This window comes from Carya illinoinensis, chromosome 5, assembly GCF_018687715.1.
Source record: "Carya illinoinensis cultivar Pawnee chromosome 5, C.illinoinensisPawnee_v1, whole genome shotgun sequence".
In the NCBI taxonomy this organism is placed as follows: Eukaryota; Viridiplantae; Streptophyta; class Magnoliopsida; order Fagales; family Juglandaceae; genus Carya; species Carya illinoinensis.
Window position 1 is genome coordinate 1,384,449 of NC_056756.1, and position 27,191 is coordinate 1,411,639.

General features: G+C 33.9%; 1 long non-coding RNA gene across 1 annotated transcript; it reads left to right on the forward strand.

Moving 5' to 3' along the window:
• The first annotated feature begins 6,690 nt into the window (after nt 1-6,690).
• Nucleotides 6,691-10,462, forward strand: LOC122311536. Its single transcript, XR_006242807.1, has 2 exons — nt 6,691-7,061; nt 10,183-10,462. It is a non-coding gene; the product is annotated as an uncharacterized LOC122311536 (long non-coding RNA).
• Nucleotides 10,463-27,191: the final 16,729 nt, after the last annotated feature.

Below are 27,191 nucleotides of genomic sequence, written 5' to 3' on the forward strand. Positions count from 1 at the left end.
TTATATCTGAAATGGGGAGAGGCCAGAAGTGTGTAATTGCCATCTTTCGTTTTCTTTTTGTTTACATCTTACTGATGAACTCTTTGCATTCTGCAACACAAGCCCGGCCGTTGATTAGCGCGAGGTCACATGGTTATTATTTTAAACATATTGATGGCTTCCGTAGAGCAGTGAATGAATCAGGGCCAAGTAAGGGTGGTCCAGGACACAGACCTAAAAACTCTCAGTCTGTGGCAGGGATTAACACCTCTGGTCCGAGTCATGGTGCAGGACATAACCTTGTTACAGGCAACAACAAGTAACTCCATTAATGTCAATGTATGGGTCCTTCAAATAGGGAGATCATGCTCCTTTTTTGTTGGTTCTGTTTGTATTTTCTCTTTTGGTGTGCTTAATACATATAGATTGGTAATAAAGGTGTCATTGTAATTGCATAACCTGCAGGGCCGGGCACACTACCTTGCTCATCCATACGTGCATGCATGTATTCTCATTGACTCTCTTTCCTCTAATCTCCGTGTAAACTGTAATGCCAATATAATGTACGTACCTCGAGTTTTACTTGTATTTTCTTTTTCGTCTTCTTTCCTTTTAATTTTTTCCCTGGACTGGGCTGTTTAACTTTCATTCCACCACTGTCGGATTATATCCATCAGCACAATCCATTTGAGAGTAAGGGACATAACTGTTATGGGCCATTACAAAAGATGGCTAAGAAAACCAATTAAGGAAGGTCTGGTCTAAAAGCAACTAGGTGCGGGCTGAGACATTTCGGGCCTAATGATAAAGCTAGGAGGTGCAGCCCAACATAATATTCTCACCAAATGGCCAATAATCAAAGGGAAAGGAATAACTAATAAGACGAACGTGATCGGCCAGACTCAGCCTCATGGACTTCAGGGTCGAAGCCTCTTTTATTTGGCAGAGCAATAAATTAATAGTTTAAGTTGATTATTGTTTTAATTAAGAGATTTTAATTCTTACAATATGATAGATCCGTGTATGGGCTTCCAATAATGAAGTCGATCCGTTTTTAAAAATTTAAAGTAAATATTTTATGATAAATCAAAATTAAGGGCATATTAAATAGAACTTCGAACGATTAAGTTGCACATGCACAGGATGTTTGGTGCTTAATTACTATAATTTCAGTCATAAGCGATTTACCACCAAGTTCTTCCATTTTCTCAAGATGCATGTCCTCTCAGAGTATTTCCTAGTCATTTCCTCCAATCGAGGGGTCACATGTGTGGAAATAGCAACATCAAGGAATTATATTTATATATATATAAATGCGCATGCATGAATAAAATCTTAGGACGTAAAAAATAATTATGTATTTTTCACTTTTAGTTTCGTGCATAGAAAGCTAGGCATAATCAATGTTTCACTTTTCCATTTCTAAAATTGAATTGCGCGCATGAGCTGCATGGGGCCTCGGATTTTCATGATTTATACAATAGTCGCCGAACCACTCTTTAAAAGATAATCCTTTCAATTACTAAAACACGAGATTAAACATGATTTTGTTGTATGGAAACCGAATTATTATGAAACCACACTGTGTATATATTATTCTGAAACCTCATTGGGACTATGTATTGTAGAGAGAGAGAGAGAGAGAGAGAGAGAGAGAGAGAGTCCAGGCCCTGGGTAACATGAAATGTGATAGAATAAGAATACCATATATACGTAACCTCATAATTAAAACATTATCCATTCAGATATTTTATATTAACTTTGCACTTAATTATATATTTATATATGAGGTTTAGATCATACCAAGTCAAGAAACTATATATACATAAATGCATGAACTTGATATATAGATCAACATCCTTAATTATAAGTTGAATGTCTGCCAGTTGATCTCCCTGCAGAGGCCTGATTTACGCTCATATAACAAAGCCACTACCAAAACAGATTTTCTGGTTGACATTTTTTTTCCGCTATTTGACCAAATTAATATGCACACTGTTTTCTACATTTTTACTGATCTAGCGCCCGAATTAGTTTATTATCTGTTTTAATTTGTACATGGCCCCTAGTCATTGCATTTGCATGTCCTTGCTTGCAATATATATGATATATATTGTCGTTTGGGGGGCTTAATTTTCAAGTCGATCATTGTTGTATGGCTAAGTATCATGTATTCATGAGGACTAATTGTACGGTGGTATATGTATTACATCTTACTTTGTGGGATGTAAGTGGGATGATAGTATAATATATAGAATTTTCTAAACTAATTAATCAAGTAGTTGAAGCACAGAAGAGAAAATAGTCCCAATTGTGTGGGTTCTATATACAGCTTCTACGCAATGAAAATGTTTTTCCTCCTAAATTCGTTAAAGTTCCAAACTGCCATGCATGGTGTGCTAGCTTGAAACAACAGTACCCCGGCCTTTCCACTACGTATCATCATACTATCATATGTTGGTTCATGACTAATTAACATGATTTTCGAATTCTCTCTCATTTATCTCTTTTTTTTTTTTTTTTTTCCTTTTTAATGTTTTTACTTTTTCGAAAAAGCTAACTAGGTTTGCCATTCATTTGCAGTCTAAAGTTGTTCATAAATCTGAGTGATCTGTTAGCTCTGAGTTCACATGCCATCAATACCTTCCATCATAATTTTCTCAGATTTTGCCATCTATATCTATACTACTCTTGTTCTCTAATCCCTCATTATGAACACGATCTTGCGGCCTGTAAATTGTAATTAGTACATAAGCAAAAATATTAATCATAGAGTTTTGCTAGATACAAGTAAATTCGTGCACTAATTCATGCATTGATAATCTTTTTTATTTGAAAAAATATAAAAAAATTGTTGAGAGAAGAAGACAATTTCCCATCTTATGAAAGTTATTTTTATTTTCAATTCACATCATTTCGTTAAACATATGCCTTACATATTAATATTGATGTGTAAATTAGTGCACAAACTCTATTAACAAGAGCTAAGAAGATTTTTTCTTAATGATATTTTAAAGTCTTAATGATCGAAGTTAAATAACCATATATATATACTCAGCAAACGAATAAAACTGCTTTTAGTTTGCTTCCAAGAATTAATTGATTCAACATTAATCAAGCCAAATTAATATACATGCATTGAATATGGCAATATATATGCTTCAGCTAGCATTCGTCATAAAAGGAAAATGCCAATTAAAAAAAATAAAAATAAAAAGATATATAAAGGGAGAGAGTACAGAAATTAAAAAGTATGTCAAATTACTAGATAGAGCAAGTATTCTCCACTCATTTTGCAAATCCGCCAGACCGATGGCTTACACGTACGGTTCACCAATATGGCGTCACCCCCATTTACCTACTGACATATACGTATCTATGTGCATGAACCAACACAGTTGAACATTTTCTCGGTACCGCCCGCGCGCGCGCTGGCCACCATATTCCAACGTGGTTGTCACAGTCTTTCGTGCCGTCTGCTATATCTCCTACCGATATAATTTCCACTAACAGACATGGTACTGTTAAATAATGGATTTCGAATTGGACCTTCTGGCTGCTACTTAATAATCCAGACATAATTAAATTAATTTTGGTCATTCATCTAAACCTTTTATATATATAGTTTGTTATCATTAATTGTTTTTGCATTATTATAACCTGGATTGGTAAATTCCCTTCGATTTTTTTAATTTGTTTCTCCTAATTTCCTAAATTAATTAACTGGATCAATGTGTCCGAGCGAGTTCATAATTTGGATGGTTGACGATCTAATATATATATAAGTGTAAGCGTTAATATTGATCTGGCTATCAGTTATTAATATATATATTTTAAATATTGTGGACATCGTAAATTACGTAGTACTGTATAATCTATATATTTAAATTATAAAAAATATGGGTGATGTATATATAATAGTAATTGGTCTATATTTTTAGAAATAGAATTATAGTAGACTTTAACGTACGTATGCATCAAGTTCCATTTTGCAATGATTCTGCCTTTTCTGGTTACATAGCACAAATGACCACGAGATGGTGGCACTTCATGAATGCCAAATACACATGTGGATTTGGATTAAGTGGTGCGTTCCAACCGTAAACCAATCCCAAAATAGTATAAATAGAGCACCAATCTTGGTGCATTCATTTCTAATTAGGCGCAGATCTATACTCGTGCACTTAGAAGAACATCAAAGTCATAAAAAAGCCTGATCGATCTCTAGCAATATGGGTAAGGGACTCAAAGTGGTTGCCGGCTTCATGTCATTTTTTCTACTTATTTCCCTCTGGTTGAGCTCCATGCAGCTTAACGTCACAGAAGCAAGGCGACTGAATGGAGAATTGCATATTGGTGATGATCATCACAGTGGGCGAGAGATTGATGAATTATCGCAGGGGGTGACAGGGAGCACTTCAGGGCTCAAATCGGGTGGCAGATTGCATACTTATTACAAATACTCTCGAAGTACTGCAGATCACTCCGGTCCTAGTACTCCTCCGGGTGCGGGGCATAAGAATGTTCCTAGCGATAACCAGTAATATATAATATAAGCTCATACCAAATTAAGTATGCAGGAGCTAATTACTTTGAATGGATTGCATGGAACTATATAAATTAAAGAATATGTACCACTGCAGGTAGCTATAATAATTAGGTATATTCCAAGTACCATTGTAGCGTTACATGAATGAGAAAATTACATGTTTTGGTAATTAAGTGTATTTGTAATAACATTAATGGGTTGTGAAGTACTTCCGTTGTGAACCAATCATGTACGCCCTTCTTCAGGTTACTTATAAAAGTCATTATAAGTACGTAATGCATGTAATAAAATCTATTTACTTATAAGATAAGATTTGATGCTTGAAAAAAAAATTATATATACATATATTTGGACAGTCAACGATTCTATATGCTGTACATCTTACAAAGTGCAGATATATATATATTTTCCATATTTTCATTGTTGATCAACGCAAATAATGATAGTGGAGTCTTTTTTTTTTTTTTTTTTTTTTTTTTTTTTTTTTTTTTAACACAACATTAGAATACAATTAAAGTTACAAGAAGTGTAGACTGGATCTCAGCTCTAGAAAACAATAAAATATATATACACGAAAAATTGTCTAAATTACATAATGACTAATGAGCAGCCAAAATCATGCATGAAGATGAAGTGGTTGCCATGGAGATCGTAAAAAATGAAGGAAAAACCAAATCTGCGAAATGGCGGCGAATGACTTATGATGTTAATCAGAATATAATGCTAGTCAATCAGGATGGGTATGCGGTGCTATTTGTTTTGCAAGAGAGAGTGGACCTCTGCCTTCCGGGCCTAGAGAAGTCTAGGTTTTTCAAAGCTCAAAACAAATGTTTAGATGGGAATTCAGCTTAGCCTGAGCACATGTAATAGAAGCAAGAGTTAATATGGGTTCATGAGAACGAAGAAAATAAGCCTTCTGCTTTGGAGCTTTATTATGGGGGAAGTGGGCCCAAAAGGTTGCTGACACATTCCCTGTGAGCGGCCTTGAGGTTGCTGATACTTTCTCAGTGCGTACAAAAATACAAAAGAAAATGCTGGGATCCCGCTGGGGGGATCCGCTAGAGCTTCCCGCTCTCTCTTTCTTTTATTTTTTTTAAATAATTAAGAAAATATTATTAATAATTTTATATATTTTATATATTTTTAGAAATATTTAAAAGTATAAAAAGAATGATGTAAAAAAAAAAAAAAAAGCAGAGCAGGAGCCCGCAACAATAAACTTAGCAGTCCCCAAATACAAATGGCTTTGCTTGGGGAGTCACGTGCACAGTCGGGGATACATTGGCACCCTATCAAAATGGGACATTTTCACAGTCGATATATTTAAGCGTTTGGGAAAAACGACTTCCAAGCATTTATGAATTAGAAGACATGCGTGGTCCATAGGAGATCTCTTTCATTTATATTTATCATAAATTGTTTGTATCAATATATTTTTTTTATATAAGCTATAGCCAATTATATGAAAAAGGTCATGCGTATATAGTACAGATGTGCATATATTATGTATTTATATTAATTAACGCCTGAAATATTGGGTCTGGACCTCTATATATATATATATATATATATATATATTCTAATTTTAACTCCAAAGTGCAAGATCATATTCTCGATCCTCTAAAACTCAGAGAATACATCAAAAGTTGATGGGGGGAGGTCAAAATCTTCTTGCCCACAGGCAAGCAGCCCAAGAATACTAGATACATTCATACATCATTAATGTTAGTTATAAATTTTGTATAAATCTTTTGTAAAATCCAGATTCTATTAAAAAGAGTAAAAAAATCCTCTTTATTAATAGGATTTTTTTACTCTTTTTAATAGAATCCAATTTTTTATAAAAACAATTGCACACAATTTATTAATTTATTTACCCATGGCTTGTATAAATCATTAATGTTTATGGATAAACCAAATACAAGATATCTAGATGCACCTTTTTTAATTTTTTTGAGAAAATCTAGATGCCCGGCCATTTAATGACAATATTGTGAACCTTGTTGTTTGCTTTAACGTACGTAGAATTCCATTTTGCAATGATTCTGCCTTTTCTGCTTACATGGCACAAATGGCCACGAGAAGATGGCGCTTCATTAATGCCAAATCCACATGTGGATTTGGATTAAGCGGTGCGTTTCAACCATAAACCAATCCCAAAATAGTATAAATAGAGCACCAATCTTGGTGCATTCATTTCTAATTAGGCGCAGATCTATACTCGTGCACTTAGAAGAACATCAAAGTCATAAAAAAGCCTGATCGATCTCTAGCAATATGGGTAAGGGACTCAAAGTGGTTGCCGGCTTCATGTCATTTTTTCTACTTATTTCCCTCTGGTTGAGCTCCATGCAGCTTAAGGTCGCAGAAGCAAGGCGACTGAATGGAGAGTTGCATATTGGTGATGATCATCACAGTGGGCGAGGGATTGATGAATTATCGCAGGGGGTGATAGGGAGCACCTCAGGGCTCAAATCGGGTGGCGGATTGCATACCTATTACAAATACTCTAGATTTACTGCAGATCACTCCGGTCACTCCGGTCCTACTCCTCCTGGTGATGGGCATGCATAAGAATGTTCCTAGCGATAACCAATAATATATATAAGCTCATGCCAAATTAAGTATATATGCAGGTGCTAATTACTTTGAATGGATTGCATGGAACTATATAAATTAAAGAATATGTACTACTGCAAGTAGCTATAATAATTAGGTATGTTCCAACTACCTTTGTAGCGTTACATGAATGAGAAAATTACATGTTTTGGTAATTAAGTGTATTTGTAATAACATTAATGGGTTGTGAAGTACTTCCGTTGTCTATATTTATTCTCTCCAAACATTTTGGTGACAAAAAGCTACTTTTTTCCATGACAGCTAGTCGAAGAAAAAGAATTCGTGGCAAAAGCCGCAAAATATTGTAGTGCATGTACGCCCTTCTTCAGGTTACTTATAAAAGTCATTATAACTACGTAATGAATGTAATAAAACCTACTTGCTTATAAGATAAGATTAATTTGATGCTTGAAAAAAACATTAAAAAAAATTATATATATATTTGGACCGTCAACGATTATTATATATGCTGTACATGCATCTTAAAAAATGCAGAGATTTTTTTTTTTTTTTGCCATTTTTTCATTGTTGATCGACGCAAATAATGATAGTGGAGTCTTTTTTTTTTTAACACAACATTAGAATACAATTAAAATTACAAGAAGTGTGGACTGGATCTCAGCTCTAGTAAACAATAATATATATATATATATATATATATATATACGAAAAATTGTCTAAATTACATAATGACTAATGAGCAGCCAAAATCATGCATGAAGATGAAGTGGTTGCCATGGAGATCGTAAAAAATGAAGGAAAAACCAAATCCGTGAAATGGCGGCAAAGGGCTAATGATGTTAATCAGAATATAATACTAGTCAATCAGGATGTGTATGCGGTGTTGTTTGTCTTGCAAGAGAAAGTGGACCACTGCCTTCCGGGCCTAGAGAAGTCCAGGTTATTGAAAGCCCAAAGCAAACGTTTAGATGGGCATTCATGAGAATGAAAGAAAATAAGCCTTCTCCTTTGGAGCTTTAGGATGAGGGAAGTGGGCCCCGAAGGTTGCTGACACAAATAATGATAGTGGAGTTTTTTTTTTTAACACAACATTAGAATACAATTAAAGTTACAAGAAGTGTGGACTGGATCTCAGCTCTAGTAAACAATAAAATATATATACACAAAAAATTGTCTAAATTACATAATGACTAATGAGCAGCCAAAATTATGCATGAAGATGAAGTGGTTGCCATGGAGATCGTAAAAAATGAAGGAAAAACCAAATCTGCGAAATGGCGACGAAGGGCTTATGATGTTAATTAGAATATAATGCTAGTCAATCAGGATGGGTATGCGGTGCTGGTTGTTTTGCAAGAGAAAGTGGACCTTTGCTTCCAGGTCTAGAGAAATCTAGGTTTTTCAAAGCCCAAAGCAAACGTTTAGATGGGCATTTAGCTTAGCCTAAGCACGTGTAATAGAAGCAAGAGCTAATATGGGTTCATGAGAACGGAAGAAAATAAGCCTTCTGCTTTGGAGCTTTATTATGGGGAAGTGGGCCCAGAAGGTTGTTGACACATTCCCCGTGAGCGGCCCTGAGGTTGCTGGTACATTCCTAGTGTGTACAAAAATACAAAGGAAAATGCTGGGATCCCGTTGGGGAGATCCGCTAGAGCTTCCCGCTCTCTCTTTTTTTTTTTTTTTTTTTTTTTTTTTTTTTTTTTAAATAATTAAGAAAATATTATTTAATAATTATATATATTTTTATTTTTAGAAATATTTAAAAGTATAAAAAAATGATGTAAAAAAAAAAAAAGCCGAGCAGGAGCCCCCAACAGTAAACTTAGTAGTCCCCAAATACAAATGGCTTCGCTTGGGGAGTCACGTGTACAGTCGGGGATACATTGGCACCCTATCAAAATGGGACATTTCCACCGTCGATATATTTAAGCGTTTGGGAAAAAGGACATCCGAGCGTTTATGAATTAGAAGACATGCATGGTCCATAGGAGATCTCTTTCATTTATATTTATCATAAATTGTTTGTATTAATATATATTTTATATAAGCTATAGCCAAATTTATGAAAAAGGTCATGTGTATATATTACAGATGTGCATATATTCTGTATTTATATTAATTAACGCCTGAAATATTGGGTCTGGACCTATATATATACACACACACTAATTTTAACTCAAAAGTGCAAGGTCATATTCTCGATCCTCTAAAACTCACGGATTTTTTGGGGGGGGGGGGGGGGGGGGAATCTTCTTCCCCACTGGCAAGCAGCCCTAGAATACTAGATACATTCAAACATCATTAATGTTAGTTATAAATTTTTGTAAAATCCAGATTCTATTAAAAAGAGTAAAAAAATCCTGTTTATCTTTTTAATAGAATCCACTTTTTTATAAAAACAATTGCACACAATTTATTAATTTATTTACCCATGGCTTGTATAAATCATTAATGTTTATGGATAAACCAAATACAAGATATCTAGATGCACCTTTTTTAATTTTTTTGAGAAAATCTAGATGCCCGGCCATTTAATGACAATATTGTGAACCTTGTTGTTTGCTTTAACGTACGTAGAATTCCATTTTGCAGATTCTGCCTTTTCTGCTTACATGGCACAAATGGCCACGAGAAGATGGCGCTTCATTAATGCCAAATCCACATGTGGATTTGGATTAAGCGGTGCGTTTCAACCATAAATCAATCCCAAAATAGTATAAATAGAGCACCAATCTTGGTGCATTCATTTCTAATTAGGCGCAGATCTATACTCGTGCACTTAGAAGAACATCAAAGTCATAAAAAAGCCTGATCGATCTCTAGCAATATGGGTAAGGCACTCAAAGTGGTTGCCGGCTTCATGTCATTTTTTCTACTTATTTCCCTCTGGTTGAGTTCCATGCAGCTTAACGTCGCAGAAGCAAGGCGACTGAATGGAGAGTTGCATATTGGTGATGATCATCACAGTGGGCGAGGGATTGATGAATTATCGCAGGGGGTGATAGGGAGCACCTTAGGGATCAAATCGGGTGGCGGATTGCATACCTATTATAAATACTCTCGAATCACTACAGATCACTCCGGTCCTACTCCTCCTGGTGACGGGCATGCATAAGAATGTTCCTAGCGATAACCAATAATATATATAAGCTCATGCCAAATTAAGTATGCAGGTGCTAATTACTTTGAATGGATTGCATGGAACTATATAAATTAAAGAATATGTACTACTGCAGGTAGCTATAATAATTAGGTATGTTCCAAGTACCTTAATTTGTAGCGTTACATGAATGAGAAAATTACATGTTTTGGTAATTAAGTGTATTTGTAATAACATTAATGGGTTGTGAAGTACTTCCGTTGTCAACCAATCATGTACGCCCTTCTTGAGGTTACTTATAAAAGTCATTATAAGTACGTAATGCATGTAATAAAATCTACTTATAAGATAAGTTGATGCTTGAAAAAAAATTTTAAAAAAATTATATATACATATATTTGGACCGTCAACGATTATTATATATGTTGTACATCCCAAAAAGAGTTAGACGTTCTATACAATATAAAAAAAGTAAAATAATAACTAACAATATCTATTTATTAAGTAAATCAAAATCCTCTTGTAAGGTATGTAAGCGTCCTTCCACGTCCTTAAACTTATCCATGATGGGCTGAATGAAGTCTTTGAATATAATTTGGCGATGCTTCGCCAATATAGCTCGTACCTCATCTTGAGTAGCCCCAGCAGGCTGTCTCTCAACAGGGGCAATAGTAGTAGAAGCTGGATCAGTAGCCGGAGGCTGATCCTGATCCTGTACTGCATGAGTCTTCGGCAAGTGACTCCTACTCTTGCTGAATGTGATCCTGTTAACGGGCCCCATCTGTGGTGTCCTCCGCTCAGTTGAAGTCATTTGAACCCCCGATTGGAGTAGGAGGTTAGATATCAGCAGTGCAAATGGTAGACTACCTCCACCCAAGTAGCGTGACTCTAGTCAAATGTAGAGCAAGAAATATAATGCCAGATCAATCGGCTCCCATTGTGCTATCCGTAACAAAAATCTGGCACGCTCGATCCCGAAATTAGTCTTGTGTTTTTTCGGATTAATATTATATTCGACAATCAGATTAAGCATTCTGAAAAATGCTATACAGTCGGCCTGTCGGATCACTTTACTGCCATCATATGGAGGAGCCGAAGGCTCTCGCATAATGTCACGAACCTGATCGCCTGTGAGACCATCATTAGGTACCTCAACGCGGTTCTCACTATCATTCGAGCCAGCATCTAGCTCTGCGGTCTGTACATCCGGTGTTGGCGATGAGGATGCGATTGGTGTGTCATCTCTAGATGGTGCAGTCGCTGCTCTCTCTGGTGCTGTTGCTGCAGGATATGCACCGGGCTCCCGCTGCAGATCAAGAAACTCAGCAATAACGTGGGGAGAGAAGATAATACTCACTCCCTGGACTACTAAGTTGTAGCACGAGTATCACCAGACTGATCTCTCATGGCACTGTAAAACTCACCGACCATCTCAGGATATGCTGCGCCCCTCTATCGACAGATTAGGGTCCATCCACGATTTTTGATGATGTCATGTATGCTCCATCCCTCCCAAGTGAGATCACGAAATTCATCCAGAATGATCTCCCGCTCAACTAGTATAGACTGCACGGTAGGCTGAGAAGGAGCTGATTCGCTACTTTGGCCTGTCTGGGGTCAGGAACGTTTTCTTCCGCTGCTGCTTGCCATTAGTATACTGTTGATTTATAAATAATTATGTAATTTAATTAAAGTGAATTAGAGGACATAAATGTTGTGCTGCAGTGTTTGGCAAGCGTTTATTCGAATGGATTCAAATCCGTTCGAATAAGGGTTGCCAAATATCATGTTTAGTTCGAATGATTAAAATTCAATTCAAATGGCCTAAATTTTCATTCGAATGAAGTAAAAGTCCATTCAAATAGAATTTAACGTCATTCGAATGATCATAAAATTAATTCAAATGATCTCATAAAACATCTAATCGAATGAGCAAGAAGTCCATTCGAATGGAAAAGAAATTCGAATGAACTTCTTTTCCATTCGAATGAGCATAAATTCCATTCGAATGGAAATAAATTTCATTCGAATAGAATTTACGCTCATTCGAACAGGACTGAGCCAAACAGACATGGCTAAGTCGACTCAGTCCCGAATCTACAAATCCAAAATATTCAATGTACCAAGATTTTAATCGGTAGAAATGATTGAGGAGTAAAGCTCCATCATTTCTACCGATTACTTTTGTGTCATTTAACCCCAAAACAACAAAATGGGGTCGGATTGATTCAAAATTTGAACCCCCAAAACCAATGATTTAATCGTTAAAAATAAATGGAATTTAACCCATATCTCTTGTTGTAGGGGATTTGAGGACTTGGTCGGAGTTTGCGGCGGCGCTGGGGCTGCGAACGGTGGAGGATTCGATAAGATAATTCGAATGAAATGATGCACGAATGGCCGGAGAAGAAACTGTATCGCGGCTTATATAACGTGAATTCGTTCGAACGAAAAGGGTATCAGTTCGAACTGAAAGGGTATATGTTCGAATGAATTATGTAATAATTCATAAATAAAAATATATATAAGTACAAGAGGTAAAACAATATATACTAGTATTAGTACTAATAAAAAAGGTCGATACTAGTATATATATATATTATATATTACTTATCTATATTATATAGTATAGAGTATTTAATTAGTTACTTATATATATTGTAAGTAACTAGTATATATATAATAATATACATATTATGCATTAGATGAGTATAAAATAGTCTCAAGTAAAGCATTGCATTATATAGTAATATACTAAGTCTATAGTAAAACATTGCATTAAATATAAGTATAAAATACATATATCTAATATATTTAGTTTGTGTATTAATAATTAATAAACCAAGTACTTAGAATATATTAGAAAGTATTATAGTACTATTAGTTTTCAAATATTTATGCTATCTATACTATAATAGATAGTATTATACTATTAGTGATACTTAGTATTATACTTATAGTGATACTAATTATAATTATAACACTATTAGTGATACTAAATAAAATATTATACTATTAGTAATACATAATATTATAGATTGATAAGAAACTTAGTATTATGCTATTAGTGACACTTAGTATTATATAGTGTATTGTATTTTATTATATACTAATAATAATATTTGGTGTATATTTATATATTTCTATTATTATCTGTTCGAATGTATATAAAATTATTCAAATAGAGATAAATTTTGTTTGAACGAAGTTTTTTTATTTGGAGGGAAAATTCGCGTCAAATTATTGGTATATGCTGGAGAATATTCTTTTTTTTTTTTTTTTTTTTTTCCGGTCGAACTGTAATATTATTAATTCAAACGGGAAAATATTGTGGGAAAATTCGCAATTTTTTTATTTTCGTGTTCGAACTTGTAAAAAATCTGTTCGAACGTAAATTTACATATTATTAACCCGATCTTTTCACTTCATTTTTACTCGGATTGAAGTTTAAGAAAATGAGAGAGAGCGTGGCAGAGATTGTTAGAGAGTGTTGTGGAGAGAGAGAGAGCTTCAAAGAAGTGAGAGAGAAGAGATTCTTGAGAAAAAAGAAACAAAGACAAGAGGCAAATGGTTTTTTTGTTATATTTCATTCTGATTTTCGTTTACAAGTACAATTTCATTTGTTGCATTTATTTGTTGGGATAGAACACCTGTTTAATGTGTTTTATGCATATATAGGTATTGTGGATTGATATTTTTATTGGATTGCAAAAATTAGATGTAAGTTTTTATAGTTTTTCAAGTTATTTAATAATCATATTTAGAGATAATCATATAGTTTTCAATGTATTGTATTGAAATATGCCATCGTGTATGTGAAAATTGTGTTTTGCGGTTCAATTTTTTGCTCTTTTTCGTGACTGGTTTCTGGCTTTATCTCTTTCGAACACTCTGAATACCGTTCGAATTGAATATACTCAGTTTAAACGGAATTAAATGATGGCCTTATTTTATTCGAACATATTGAGTGTTTGTTCGAACAGTATCAATTAGATGATAGTTATAATGTAATTATAAAATGTAATTATAATGTATAATTATAAATATTTAAGTACTGTATTGTAATATTCGAAAACTTAAAATATAATTATAAAATATTTAATAAAAGAAGTTTAATGTATTAGTGAAAATATTTAATAGATTAGTAGATTAATACTAAAAAAAAAGCCATAAAATATTAGTTATAAAAAATTAAAATTAAATATTTGAAAATATTTAAGTACTCTAAATATTCTTATTGTACTAAATTAAAGAATTATAATGTATAATTAATTCTATTTAAGTACTCTAATTAATAGATTAATACCTAAATTATAATTATAAAATATATGTTATAAAAAATTATAATTAAATATTTGAAAATATATAAGTACTCTAATTAAGATGATTAATATTCTGAATATTCTTATTGTACTTAATTAAAGAATTATAATGTATAATTAATTATATTTAAGTATTCTAATTAAATAGATTAATACTTAAATTATAATTATAAAATATAAGTTATAAAAAATTATAATTAAATATTTGAAAATATTTAAGTACTCTAATTAAGATGATTAATATTCTAAATATTCTTATTGTACTTAATTAAATAATTATAATGTATAATTAATTCTATTGGTCGTATTCTAATTAAATAGATTAATATATTCTTAAATTATAATTATAAAATATGAGTTATAAAAAATTATAATTAAATATTTAAAAATATTTAAGTACTTTAATTAAGATGATTAACATGATGGAATCTTAAGTAAAGAATTATAAGTATTTAAATATATTTAAGGGCCCATCATGTATACTTGTAATGTAATCTTGTAATGTATTTGTGATGTATATTTGTTATGTTTATTATTGAGCGGTTGGATTTTCTAATTATTTTACATGCAGTTAAACTTTAGACCCGTTCGAGAGTTGTGGCCAAATATTTTTGTAAAGAATGTTTGGGTACAACTCTTGAATTGTCCAAAGTGGACAGTTTGGGATTCTATCATCTATATGGCATATATATTCAGTTAAAACTTATGTGTTAGTCAATTAAAATTTTGGTTTAGCATTTTCTTACATTCTTCGAGTATGTAGTTCGTAAGTTTCTCGGCCCATAAATAGAGTCGATGACTTACCGTGACTAGCATACTTGGAGAATTGTAGGAAAATGCTGCCGAAATTTTTACTAACAAACGAGTTTTGGACTGAGTATATATGCGATATAGATGATAGTCTCTCGAATGGGATAGGACCAACTACCTTAAAAATAGATGGTACCCAGACACGTTTATTGTAATAGTTTATTGATAGTGCTTATCCCATGAATTGAGTTTTTTAAAGATGGATAAGAGTTGGATGTTGTTGGGAGATAGACTTGGTCGAGACTATAAGCAATATGCACAAGGGGTGAAGTCTTTCTTAGAATTTGCTTGTGGGAGTGTTGATAGTCGAGGATTTATAAGATGCCCATGCAAGAAGTGCAAAAACCTTAGTTCATATAATATGATGGCTGTGGAGGATCATTTATTCGTAAATGGGTTTGATCCAAAATATTCACATTGGGTTTTACATGGCGAACCATTTCCTAAGGGAGTTCGATTTGGCAGTAATCTCAATTAGATGGATGAATGTAATGAGATCGGCACGGACGACATAAATGATGATGTTTCTGATGATAGTTATGATAATAGAGAAGATATGACTGAAATGTTAGGGAATCTTGGCGCAGGCATATTTGGTGCCAGGGATGGATAAGGAACATCTGCACAATCATTTGAGGGAAATGAAAAATTTGGATTACTATGGGAGGATGCACAACGAGAATTGTACCTAGGGTGCACCCGTCATAGCAAGTTGTTGTCATTCACTGTCAGGCTGCTCCATATTAAGTCTATTTGTTGTATTTCTGCAAAGACCATCGATATGTTGCTTGAATTATTTAAAGAGACTCTCCCATAGGATAATGTAGTACCTCGAAATTTTTATGAAGCGAAGAAATTGAAGCGAGATTTAGGATTTGATTATAATATCATCCACGTATGTAAAAATGATTATATTCTCTTCTGGAAGCAATATGCAGAATTTGATTCATGTCCGATCTGTCATGAGTCAAGATGGACATCAGATAAGCGTAATGTACCCCATAAAGTGCTAAGACATTTTTCGCTTATTCCTCGACTTCAGAGATTGTTTACTTCCCGGATGACTGCGACAGATATGACTTGACATCACACAGGGAGAGTCCAAAATGATCAATTCCTCACGCATCCTGCAGATTCCTTACAATGGAAGAAATTTGATGACGAATATCCATGGTTTGCCAGAGAACCTCGCAATGTACGTCTTGGGTTAGCAACTGATGGCTTTAATCCATTTGGCAACATGATCACTTCTCATAGCACCTGGCCTGTCATAGTAATGCCTTATAATTTGCCACCATGGAAGTGTATGAAAGATCCCTATTTTATGATGACTCTATTAATCCCAGGGCCAAGGTCACCAGGAAATGAAATAGACGTATATTTGTAGCCAATGATAGCAGAGTTGAAAGAGTTGTGGAAGCAGGGTGTCAATACATATGATACAGCCATGTCGGGAGAATTCAAGATGCATGCTGCATTACTTTAGACAATAAATGATTTCCCGGCATACGGTAATTTGTCTGGGTGGAGCACGAAAGGAAAGATGGCTTGTCCTGTTTGTAACAAAGATACACAGTCTCAGTGGTTAACGAATGGTCGGAAATTATGTTTCATGGGACACCATCAATATCTACCTCATGATCATAGATGGCGTTCAAATAGAGCATTATTTGATGGAAGGGTTGAGCGTAGGTCATCACCACCAGAGTATTCTGGTATTGATATTCTCACTCCATTGGAAGATGTTCCAGAAAATAGATTTGGAAAAAATGCAAGATGTCAAAAGAGGAAAGGACAAGCAGTGGAATTGAATTGGACAAAAAAAAGTATTTTTTTTGAGTTGCCATATTGGTCTACCTTGATACTGCGTCACAATTTAGACGTTATGCACATTAAAAAAAATATGTGCGAGAATATTTTGGGTACACTGATGTCAATACAAGGGAAGACAAAAAATACAGTCAACTCTCGTAAATATTTGAAAGAGTTGGGAATAAGATCGGAGTTGCATTTGTAAGATACTGGGTCATCAGCTTATATGCCCCTTGGATGGTATACATTTTCGAGTAATGAGAGAAAGAAATTCTGTGACTAGTTCATGACAATCAAATTATCCGATGGTTATGCTTCAAACATGTCAAGATGTGTCCGAGCTCATGATTGGAAGATAACTGGTCTCAAAAGTCATGACTGCCATATATTTCTGCAGCGATTGTTGCCAGTTGGTATGCGTGGAAAGCTTACTCGAGATGTTCGTGCAGCTCTGACAGAATTAGGACGATTTTTCATGAGTATTTGCAGTAGAACGTTGAAGGTTGATGCCTTATTAAAAATGGAAGCTGACATTAAATTGATATTGTGTAAGTTGGAGAGTTTGTACCCGCTTTCATTCTTTGATGTAATGGTTCATTTGGCTGTGTATCTACCTCGTGAGGTTTTAGTTGTTGGCCCAGTTCAGTATAGATGGATGTATCCTATTGAACGCTTTTTGGAAAAACTTAAGTGAGTTGTAGGGAATAAGGCTCGTCTGGAAGGATCGATCGCAGAGTCATACATTCATAATGAGTGGCATACATTTTGTTTAATGTATTTTCGTGGGGTTGATACTAGATTTACAAAATCGGATCGAAATTATGAAGGTGGACAAATGGGAGTTTCGTCAGCATTTACTATGTTTTCCCATAAAGAAAGTCTCATAGGTACACAAGGGGGCTATGACCTATATGGGCGAGAGTTTGAAAGAGCTCGCTGGTATGTCTTGAATAACTGTGAAGAGATTGAATATTATTTGAGGTTAGTGATGATCATCTAATTTAATAGTATTTTTAAGTGTATTTATAATAATATAGTATATCTTGATACCAATTAATAGCTTACATTAACATATGCAGCGAACATATACAACTACTTCGCACGAATGGTGTGACTGATGTAGAAAAGACACACGAAAAAAGAATTTGCCTCGTGGTTTGAACATACGGTATTACTAAAAATAAATATGCACAATTATTTTAAATTTTATACATTTTGTATGTGTCACGATATTTATATATGATATTGATATAAGTAGAATAAAATTTATTTATGTAGGTTGCATCGAAATATAGTGAACATTCAGGTGAAATCTCACCAGAAGTATATGCTTTGGCATGTGGTCCGTCTAAGCGGGCTATCCAATATTCAGGATGTTTGGTGCGTGGATATAGATTTCACATAGTAGACATAGAACAAAATAGGAAAATTCAAAATTGTGGGGTCGCAGTCGAAGGAAGCCGTGAGGATGATAATATCGATTTTTACGAAATTGTGGAAGATATCATAGCGTTAAAGTATGTGAGGGGATATATGGTCTGGTTATTTAAATGTAATTAGTGGGATGTCTCAAATCCTAGGTTGTGAGTGCGTAACAATGAATATTTTGTAAATGTCGATACCACTCGCAAATGGTATGAGGACGATCATTTCGTTCTCAAAACCAAGCAAATCAAGTTTTTTATTTAGATGATCCGGAGTTCAGAAATCCATGGCGGGTAGTTGAGAAGTTTGCACCAAGAAATGTATATGATTATATTCCAGAGGCAGACAAACCACATGAAGAAGTTGATAGTCCAGATTATGAAGAAGCATATCAAGAAAACGAATCAAGCATTAATCTATTTGTTAATCTAAGCCAATATGACATGGTTTCATTGCGCAGAGAAGATGTTCAACCCGAAATAATTGAAGGTGACATGTCAGAAGAACATGAATCAACTGAAGTGTCTACTGATAATGAGAGCGACTAGTCCAACAAAACTGATACTGAATAATTTTCAAACAGATAATTGTGTAGGTATAATTCTTATAAAAAGATTCTCTCATTTGTTTGAATAATAATTTATTATAATTTCAAACAGATATGCCTCCTAAACGCAAAAGAACACGTGAGTCATCCCCCCTACCTACTAACTCCCCGTATGATTCACCTGTCAACAATGGTGGGCCAACATCACTAGAACTAGAACAATGTATTTTATCATTGTATATCTTTTAAATAAAATAATTTAATTAAAATATATGCTTTAATTTTTGTATATATAGCTAATGTAAGTCAGCGTCGAGTTAGAGGCATTACGAGGGGTGTCGGCATAGAGAAAGTAAGGAAAGTTGGTAAAATTAAAGTAGATATACTTGATGATCACACCGGTGGCTATAGGGATTCAGCAGATTGGCTTGCTTCTTATGTTGGTACACTTACTCGCACGTATGCACTGATGGCTACATCCTCTTAGGCTAAAGTTTCCCAAGATGTGAAAGATCACATCAAAAATTATTGCCTGATAATAAATTACTTTGAAGAACATTTTTATTTAAATAACTTTTAAAATTATACTAATTGCTTCTAATATTTTGAAAGATGAGTTTGAATTACATTTTGGCTGACGAGAGGCTCGACTAACGATTGAGGAACTGATGTCGAATGCATTCCGGAGGTACAAAGGTCGATGCCATGCACACTATCAGAAGTTCAGTACTACGACAGAGGCGCGTCAAAATCCATTCCAAGCAATGCCACCAAACCAATGGGAGAAAGTTTGTGATCTATTTGAAGATTCTGCTTATCAGGTAATTTCGCTGCTGTCTTTTTTTAATAATGATAGATGTATTAAAAATAAAATTATAATACTTTTTTTTAGCAACGGAGTACGGTGAACAAAGCAAATAGATCAAATTTAACAATACACCATCATGTGAGTTCTCGATCTTTTCATCGCTTGTAAAAAAAAAATGGTTAGTTATTTTAGTCTCCATTAAATATTAATACATACACTTTTTTGGTTTAAATTTTGATATTAATTTTCATTTTGCAGCAAGAAGAAAATCCTGCTGATTATGATCTCATTCAATTGTATGCTAAAGTACATAAAAATCGTGATATTATTCGGAGCAATCCTAAAGTAGAGACAAATTATGTAAGTTTAAGTTTATTTAATTTCATTGTCTAAATATATTTTTGTTACCTATACTAATTTTAATGTTTTTCTTTTTGTAGGACAAGATGAAATCTCTTAAAGACACTGCTGCGGATCTATCTGATGAATCATCTGTCAACGATGCTCAAATCTTTTCTTAAGTTCTTGGATCACATTCTGGATATTTGAGGGGCTTAGGACGTTGCGTGAAGCCATCCTCAACATCGTCATCTTCTTCTAAAACCAGATCAAATGACTACCAAACTAAGAGGTTAGAGGAAGCTACACTTGAGATAGAACGATTGAGGTCGAAGGAAAAGGAGTTGCTGATCCGATTAAATCAAGCAGCAGATTTAGAAGCAAGATTAGAAGAGAGACTACAATTAAATAACTAAAAAATGTTTGAACAATTCCAGTCAATCATGTCTCAAAACCCTATGCTACCAGTACCACCACAATCATAGTTCATTTAATTTTTTTAATTACCTTTATTTATGATGTTTGTAAACATTTGAACAATTGATGTATATAGATTACAATTTGTATTAGTATGTTCTTTTTAATTAAATTTTATTTTGTTTGATCAATATCGTTCGAACTTTAAATAATCTGTTTGAATGGTAAATTATCATTTATGCATACATTCGAATAAAAACATATCCATTCGAACGTATCGGGAAATACAATCAGTGCCTTTGTTCGAACAATTAAATACTCATTCGAATAACGATATTTTTCAAAACTTCGTTCGATCAAAAGACTTCCGTAAATATATTGTCTGTTCGAACAGTTAAAATTTCTCTTCAAACAAAACTCACTTCAAAATGTGTTGTTCGAAAGGATTCGGTTAGAGATGGTTGTTGGTTCGAATTAACATTTCCTGTTGTTCGAACAATAATTTTTTCATTCAAACTTCATTCTGAGACAAAATTTTTTTGTCTAAAAAAAAAATTCTCGTTCGAACAGTTTCGACTAGTTCCGCCCAATTTGGTCCCTAAAAGTACTTTTTAGAGACGAAATTCAAATTTTGTCTCCAAAAACCTTATGAGACGAGACAAAATAGAGAAAAAAAAATTTCATCTTCAAAAACTTCTAGGGACGAAATTCTGATTTTTTGAAACAAATTTTTTTGTCTCAAAAAACCAATTCTCTTGTAGTGCCAGGTTTTTCAAAGCTCAAAACAAATGTTTAGATAGGCATTCAGCTTAGCCTGAGTACGTGTAATAGAAGCATGAGTTAATATGGGTTCATGAGAACGGAAGAAAATAAGCCTTCTGCTTTGGAGCTTTATGATGGGGGAAGTGGGGCCAGAAGGTTGCTGACACATTCCCTGTGAGCGGCCTTGAGGTTGCTGATACATTCCCAGTGCATACAAAAGTATAAAGGAAAATGCTGGGATCCCGCTGGGGGGATCCGCTAGAGCTTCTTGGTCTCTCTTTCTTTTATTTTTTTAAATAATTAAGAAAATATTATTTAATAATTATATATATATTGTTTTATTTTTAGAAATATTTAAAATTATAAAAAATGATGTAAAAAAAAAAAAAAAGCCGAGCAGGGGCCCCTAGCGGTAAACTTAGCAGTCCCCCAATACAAATGGCTTCGCTTGGGGAGACACGTGCACAGTTGGGGATACATTGGCACCCTATGAAAATGGGACATTTCCATCGTCGTTATAATTAGAAGACATTGTGTTTGGGAAAAAGGACATCCAAGCGTTTATAAATTAGAAGACATGCATGGTCCAAAGGAGATCTCTTTCATTTATCTTTATCATAAATTGTTTGTATTAATATATTTTTTATATAAGCTATAGCCAAATATATGAAAAAGGTCATGTGTATATAGTACAGATGTGCGTATATTATGTATTTATATTAATTAACGACTGAAATATTGGGTCTGGACCTCTATATATATATACTAATTTTAACTCCAAAGTGCAAGGTCATATTCTCGATCCTCTAAAACTTGGAAGGAAAAACGTTGCTAAGTTGACCATCTTTTTCAAATTTAGATTGTCTCAATGATATAGTCTCATATATATGTATTTTTTGAGTTGAAGTGCACATGTGTCAACATCAGGTGCATACGTAGAAGATTAAAACTAATAATGAGGTTAATTTGCACGTATACACCACTGACCACCATGTTGGTGTTCATTATTGTCACAAACTCAGAGAATACGTCAAAAGTTGATGGGGGGAGGTCAAAATCTTCTTCCCCACTGGCAAGCAGCCCAAGAATACTAGATACATCCATACATCATTAATGTTAGTTACAAATTTTGTATAAATCTTTTGTAAAATCCAGATTCTATTAAAAAGAGTAAAAAAAATCCTATTAATAAATAGGATTTTTTTTACTCTTTTTAATAGAATCCGCTTTTTTATAAAAACAATTGCACACAATTTATTAATTTATTTACCCATGGCTTGTACAAATAAAAGATATCTAGATGCACCTTTTTTAATTTTTTTGAGAAAATCTAGATGCCCATTTAATGACAATATTGTGAACCTTGTTGTTTGCTTTAACGTACGTAGAATTCCATTTTGCAATGATTCTGCCTTTTCTGCTTACATAGCACAAATGACCACGAGAAGATGGCGCTTCATTAATGCCAAATCCCCATGTGGATTTGGATTAAGCGGTGCGTTTCAACCATAAACCAATCCCAAAATAGTATAAATAGAGCACCAATCTTGGTTCATTCATTTCTAATTAGGCGCAGATCTATACTCGTGCACTTAGAAGAACATCAAAGTCATAAAAAAGCCTGATCGATCTCTAGCAATATGGGTAAGGCACTCAAAGTGGTTGCCGGCTTCATGTCATTTTTTCTACTTATTTCCCTTTGGTTGAGCTCCATGCAGCTTAACGTCGCAGAAGCAAGGCGACTGTATGGAGAGTTGCATATTGGTGATGATCATCACAGTGGGCGAGGGATTGATGAATTATCGCAGGGGGTGATAGGGAGCACCTCAGGGCTCAAATCGGGTGGCGGATTACATACCTATTACAAATACTCTAGATTTACTGCAGATCACTCCGGTCACTCCGGTCCTACTCCTCCTGGTGACGGGCATGCATAAGACTGTTCCTAGCGATAACCAATAATATATATAAGCTCATGCCAAATTAAGTATGCAGGTGCTAATTAATTTGAATGGATTGCATGGAACTATATAAATTAAAGAATATGTACTACTGCAGGTAGCTATAATAATTAGGTATGTTCCAAGTACCTTTGTAGCGTTACATGAATGAGAAAATTACATGTTTTGGTAATTAAGTGTATCTGTAATAACATTAATGTTAAAAGCCACCCTACGTGTGTGAGAAACATGCACTATTTCTCTCTTGGTTTATTAGGCACCGTTTGGTGCTTTGGTTTATTAAGCACCATTTGGTGTTTTTGTTTTATTAGGCACCTCCTCAAATATCATGCAGCAGATTGCTGCACCGTAGAGGTCTGCTCTCCTATAAATTGGAGAGCTTAAATGTGCATAAGTGCGGCAATGGCGGTGGGGGGAGAAGAAAAGAAGATAGAAAGTGGGTACGTGAGAGAGAAAAAGAGAATTTGTAGAGCTTTTGTAAATCTCGTACAAATTCGGTAAAAGAAGCTCTAGTAGATGTAGGCAATTTACTAAACCACTTAAATATCGTCTTGTGTGATTTTAGGACAGGCCGGAGGCACAACAATTAATGGGTTGTGAAGTACTTCCGTTGTGAACCAATCATGTACGCCCTTCTTCAGGTTACTTATAAAAGTCATTATAACTACATAATACATGTAATAAAATCTACTTACTTATAAGATAAGATTTTATGCTTGAAAAAAACATTAAAAAAAATTATATATACATATATTTGGACCATCAACGATTATTATATATGTTGTACATCTTAAAAAATACAGAGATTTTTTTTTTTTTACCATTTTTTCATTGTTGATCAATGCAAATAATGATAGTGGAGTCTTTTTTATTTTTTATTTTTTAACACAACATTATAATACAATTAAAGTTACAAGAAGTATGGACTGGATCTCAGCTGTAGTTAACAATAAAATATATATACATGAAAAATTGTCTAAATTACATAATGACTAATGAGTAGCCAAAATCAAGCATCAAGATGAAGTGGTTGCCATGGAGATCGTAAAAAATGAAGGAAAAACCAAATATGCGAAATGGCAGCGAAGGGCTTATGATTTTAATCAGAATATAATGTTAGTTAATCAGGATGGGTATGCGGTGCTATTTGTTTTGCAAGAGAAAGTGGACGTCTGCCTTCCGGGCCTAGAGAAGTCCAGGTTCTTGAAAGCCCAAAACAAACGTTTAGATGGACATTCAGCTTAGCCTGAGCACGTGTAATAGAAGCAAGAGTTAATATGGGTTCATGAGAATGGAAGAAAATAAGCCTTCTGCTTTGGAGCTTTAGGATGGGGGAAGTGGGCCTCAAAGGTTGCTGACACAAATAATGATAGTGGTGTATTTTTTTTTTTTTTAACACAACATTATAATACAATTAAGTTACAAGAAGTGCGGACTGGATCTCAGTTCTAGTAAACAATAAAATATATATACACGAAAAATTGTCTAAATTACATAATGACTAATGAGCAGCCAAAATCATGCATGAAGATGAAGTGGTTGCCATGGAGATCGTAAAAAATAAAGGAAAAACTAAATTTGCGAAATGCCAACGAAGGGCTTACGATGTTAATCAGAATATAATGGTAGTCAATCAGGATGGGTATGCGGTGCTATTTGTTTTGTAAGAGAAAGTGGACCTCTGCCTTCCGAGCCTAGAGAAGTCCAGGTTTTTCAAAGCCCAAAACAAACATTTAGATGGGAATTCAGCTTAGACTGAGCATGTATAATAGAAGCAAGAGTTAATATGGGTTCATGAGAACAGAAGAAAATAAGCCTTCTGCTTTGGAGCTTTGTTATGGGGGAAGTGGGCCCAGAAGGTTGCTGACACATTCCCCGTGATCGGCCCTGAGGTTGTTGATACATTCCCAGTGCGTACAAAAATACAAAGGAAAATGCTCGGATCCCGCTGGAGGGATCCGCTATAGCTTCCCGCTGTCTCTTTCTTTTATTTTTTTTAAGTAATTAAGAAAATATTATTTAATAATTATATATATTTTTTATTTTTTGAAATATTTAAAAGTATAAAAAAAATGATGTAAAAAAAAAAAAAAGCCGAGCAGGAACCCCTATCGGTAAACTTAGTAGTCCCCAAATACAAATGGTTTCGCTTAGGAGTCACGTGCACAATCGGGAATATATTGGCTCCTTATCAAAATGGGACATTTCCATGGTCAATATATTTAAGCGTTGGGGAAAAAGGTCATCCAAGCGTTTAGGAATTAGAAGACATGCATGGTCCATAGGAGATCTCTTTCATTTATCTTTATCATAAATTGTTTGTATCAATATATTTTTTATATAAGCTATAGCCAAATATATGAAAAAGGTCATGCGTATATAGTACAGATGTGCATATATTATGTATTTATATTAATTAACGTATGAAATATTGGGTCTGGATCTCTCTCTCTCTATATATATATATTCTAATTTTAACTCCAAAGTGCAAGGCCATATTCTCGATCCTCTAAAACTCAGAGAATACGTCAAAAGTTGATGGGGGAGGTCAAAATCTTCTTCCCCACTGGCAAGCAGCCCAAGAATACTAAATACATTCATACATCATTAGTGTTAGTTATAAATTTTGTATAAATCTTTTGTAAAATCCAGATTCTATTAAAAAGAGTAAAAAAATCCTATTTATTAATAGGATTTTTTTACTCTTTTTAATAGAATCCACTTTTTTCTAAAAATAATTGCACACAATTTATTAATTTATTTACCCATGGCTTGTATAAATCATTAAAGTTTATGGATAAACCAAATACAAGATATCTAGATGCTCCTTTTTTAATTTTTTTGAGAAAATCTAGATGCCCGGCCATTTAATGACAATATTGTGAACCTTGTTGTTTGCTTCTCTGATTATCCGCTTCATCTTCCAACCCAGATTACGGTGGATCGGGCATACTTATGATATCTTCTAGTAGGTACTTCCTTTGAGATCTTCCAATTTAGTTGAGTGGTAACGATACTGATACACTTCATTTATTACATAGTTAATTTTTTTTTTCTTTTTACTTCTTGAATCCGTATTAAAAAATTTCAGAACATGACCTGCTTACATAATTTAGAAGAAAATAAATTCAATTAGTTAATATAATAAATGGGTCTCTTTATTTTATACAATGTTTTTAAAACTCAAAAGGCAAAAGAAAATCAATTCTTATAACATTAAATTTATTTTTAAATAAATTACATGATTACATTTATTGATTGAATTTATTTTCTTTTAAAATATATAAGAAAGTCATGTTTTGAAATTATTTTAATTCAAATTTAAAGTGTGAAAGGAAAAAAATTGAATAGTAATTAGTTAAAAAATATGGGTGATGTATATATAATAGTAATTGGTCTATATTTTTAGAAATAGAAATTATAGTAGACTTTAACGTACGTATGCGTCAAATTCCATTTTGCAATGATTCTGCCTTTTCTGCTTATATGGCACAAATGACCACGAGAAGATGGCGCTTCATTAATGCCAAATCCCCATGTGGATTTGGATTAAGCGGTGCGTTTCAACCATAAACCAATCCCAAAATAGTATAAATAGAGCACCAATCTTGGTGCATTCATTTCTAATTAGGCGCAGATCTATACTCGTGCACTTAGAAGAACATCAAAGTCATAAAAAAGCCTGATCGATCTCTAGCAATATGGGTAAGGGACTCAAAGTGGTTGCCGGCTTCATGCCATTTTTTCTACTTATTTCCCTCTGGTTGAGCTCCATGCAGC